Source organism: Chelonoidis abingdonii, chromosome 11 (genome assembly GCF_003597395.2).
Source record: "Chelonoidis abingdonii isolate Lonesome George chromosome 11, CheloAbing_2.0, whole genome shotgun sequence".
Classification (NCBI taxonomy): Eukaryota; Metazoa; Chordata; order Testudines; family Testudinidae; genus Chelonoidis; species Chelonoidis abingdonii.
The window spans coordinates 58,887,459-58,890,890 of NC_133779.1; the positions used below are offsets into that span (position 1 = coordinate 58,887,459).

A 3,432-nucleotide genomic window follows, 5' to 3' on the forward strand; every position below is an offset into this window, starting at 1 on the left:
GCTGGGCTGCAGGGAGCAGGCAAGGGGCTCGGCAGGGGGTGCTGTGATGCAGGGAGCAGGGTGGAGGGCTCAGCCGGGGGTGCCGTGCTGCAGGGAGCATGGCAGAGAGCTCAGCTGGGGACGCTGTGCTGCAAGGAGCAGGTGGGGGGGCTCAATGGGGTCAGTGCAGTTTTGTGCAGCTGTCAAACAGCTGCCCCTCCCCAGAGGTAGCTGCATTTCAGCACAGTGCAATTCCTATTGTTCCATTCACAACATTGCCCCGTAGCCCCGTGCTGGGGCATCAGGACCAGCCCTGACTGCCAGGGGAGAGCGCCCTGCCCTGCTCCCTGCAGCACAGCACCCCCTAAGGCCATGCTGGGACATCAGGCTGGTCCTGACCCCCCCACCCTATACACTCACAGTGGGCAGAGCCCCCCCACTGAGCTGCCCCTGTGTGCACAAACCAACCCTAAAGTGGCGTCTGGCCACATTCAGGCTCTGGAAGAAGGAGGCCTGGGTGGGAGATGCAGGGTGAGCTCTTGCCAACTGTTTATAAGAAGCACATGTGGGACAGAGCTGTGTGTGGGAAGGGGGAGGGGGGAATAGCATTTTCTGCGCCCTCTGGATGCCAGAGCGGTCTCTGCGGTGGGTGGGAGCATGAGCCACGCACAGCAGAGCTGGGATGTGGGGAGCTCCAGGGCAGGATTTCACCCACTCGGGGAGGGGACAAAGCCACATGCCCTGCACCACTCAATCACACAGCCTCAACTGGGATGGGATATTTCAGGGTCAGGGATGTGGAGACATAGCCCAGATCAGAACAGACCCTGATCTTTCCCTAGCCCAGAAAGATGTGAGGGAAATGCAGCCAGCTCTGGAGCGGGGCAGCTGGGAAACCCACATGGGGATGGTTTGCCCAGCACTGAAGTGCAGCCAGCTCTGGGCAGGGCAGCAAGCGAACAGCCACACATAATGCTGCATGAGGATGGCTGGCCCAGCACTGACATGCAGCCACCTCTGGGGTGGGGCAGCTCGGGAACAGCTGCACGGCGACGCTGCACAGTAATTAAGTACCAGCAGTGAAGAGTGTGTGAAACTCCCTGCAGGACGGGCCCCCTGCTGAATCCCAACCCTGCTCCCTGCAGCATGGCACCCCTTACTGAGCCCCCACCCTGGTTCCTGCAGCACAGTGCCCCCTCTGAGCCCCTACTCGGCTCCCTGCAGCACGGCGCCCCACCAGGACACTGGGGTTATTAGCACTGAGTGGAGGAGGGTGTCTCTCTATCCCCGGCCAGCTGGCATCATATCCTGCTGCCTCATGACTCTCCCACATGCCTCATCTGTGGGGTTGGGGCCCAGCTGGTCCGCAGATGCTTCCTGTTGTTCCTTCATCTCCCTGGCCCAGGGCCGGCCTGGCCTCTCATTTCCACCCCTCATGGCCTCAAGCCGGGGGATACTGGGGGCCTGCATGATGGAAATCAGGATGGGGGTCACCCCAGTCAGCTGCAGCTGCGGGGGATGGGGTTTGTAGCTCCTCTCCACAGCAGCCATGGGGTGAGATCAAGATGCCAGTTTGGAGGCAGCTGGGGCCGTGGGGCAAGGAAAGAGATACCAGGCTACCACGGCCAGACGGGACCATCTTCTAGTCGGCCCCCCTGGCCTGGGAACTGCCCCCCAAATCGTCCATCAAGCCAATCTTTTTAAGCAACACCCCGAGGGGATTTTAAACCCGTCAGTGATGAAGAATCCCCTGCAGCCACTGGGAAATTATCCCCATGGGGAATTACTCCCACACTGCTAAAAAAATTCCCTATTTCCCAACTGGATTCATCTAGCTTCAAATCCCAGGGTCGGCAGGTGTTACAGGTGCCCTTGCTGGATCGAAGAGCCCGGTGTTAAATATTCGTCCCCCACGCAGGTGTTCATGGACAGGGATCAGGTCCCCCCGTAACTTTCCCTTTGTTCAGCTCAACAGGCAGAGCTGCGGGAGTCTCCCGCCCTAAGGTGGGGTTTCCAACCCTGAAATCATTCCCCTTGGATTCTTCTCTGGCCCCCTCCCTAATTCCTCGGCAATTGGGGGCACCACTCTGGGCCTGGTTTGCCAGCCCAGTCACCCTGGGACCAGATCCAGAGGGAAGAAAAACTCTCTGCTCCCACTCATGCCTCCCCAGTTTGCGCACCCCAGGAGCACCTCAGCATCACCCTGGGACTGTCGTGTGCAGCCGCTGAACCCCCACTGCCCCCCTGATCTTTCTCAGCAGAGCCGGTCCCCAAGGGGAAGCCCCCAGCATGTGGGTCTGGCCGACGCACTTTGCTCCAACACAGTGGGGATTGCCGCAGCATTTTTCGCCAGGCCACTGCGTGCCTCAGTTTCCCCGTGTTTGGCACAGCTTCCCCGGGTGGCGGGTGACGGGAGAGGAGAGGGAAGGGGGCAACTTAGAGCTATGGGCCTGAGCAGGCGGTAAAACGTCCACACACACCCCCGGCCCGCCAGCTGTGAGGTACAGCCCCCCTACTGCCCTCCCCCGCGTAGATAGTTGATCTCGCCCCCTACCCCCTCCCAAGTTGGTCTCTCCCCCTCTCCCCCTGCGGATGGTCTCTCCGAACCCCCGCCCGCCTCTGACCCTCCGGTCCAGCCCCGCCCCCTGTCCCGGCCAATGGGAGCCCAGCAGCCCCGGTGACGCGAGGAGCCCCGCCCCCGGCGGGGCAGGGTGGAGCGGAGGCGCGCAGCGGGCACGTGCACGACGCACCGCAGTGGCCGCTACCGCGGACTGCAGGCCCGGAGAGCGACTGAGTCGATCGAGGACTCCGAGAGCGCTGCAGCTCGGAGCAGCGATTGACTCATACGCCCGGCCGTACGTAGGAAGCCCCCCCCCTGCTGGTCCTCCCTTCTGCGTCCCCGGGGTAGGCCGCCACTCCTCTGTGCGCCCCTGGGGATGTCCACCGCGGGGAGCCCCTCCCCTGTGCGCTCCGCCGGGAGCCACCTCACCCTGCTGGCGTCCCCGGGTAGGCCCCGCCCCATGGTCATTCCCTCCCTTGCGCGCCCTCGGGTGTGCCCGGCCCCCGCGAGGAGCCCCCTCCCCTGGCGCCCCCGGGTGTTGCCCGCGCCCCTCCCTGTGCGCTTGGAATGTCCCCACCCCCCGCGGGGAGCCCCCTCACCCTGTGCGCATCGCCGGGAGCAACTCCCCCGCTGCCCTCCCTCTGCGGTCCACCGGGGTTATCCGCCGCCCGGGGTCAACCTCTCCCGTGGCAGCCCCCGGGTGTCCCCGCCCCGTCCCTGTGCCGCCGTTTTTTATCTGCGATGTCCCACGGGCCCCGCGGGGAGCCCCCTCCCCCTGTGCTCTCCGGAGCATCCTCCCCGTGCTCCTCCCTCTCTGCGTCCCCTCGGGGTATCTCCGCCCCCTGGTTAACCGACCTTTCCTGGTGCACCCCCCGGACATACCCCGCCCACTC

The 3,432-nt window shown here is 64.1% G+C and overlaps 1 protein-coding gene across 1 annotated transcript in view; it reads right to left on the reverse strand.

The window, feature by feature from the left end:
* Positions 1 to 2,586, reverse strand: part of CTU1 (cytosolic thiouridylase subunit 1) — a 7,532-nt gene extending 4,946 nt beyond the window's left edge. Inside the window, exon 1 of the mRNA XM_032795367.2 lies at positions 2,534 to 2,586. The gene's annotated coding sequence lies outside the window, so the exon portion shown is untranslated. The remainder of the gene's footprint in view (positions 1 to 2,533) is intronic.
* Positions 2,587 to 3,432: the final 846 nt, after the last annotated feature.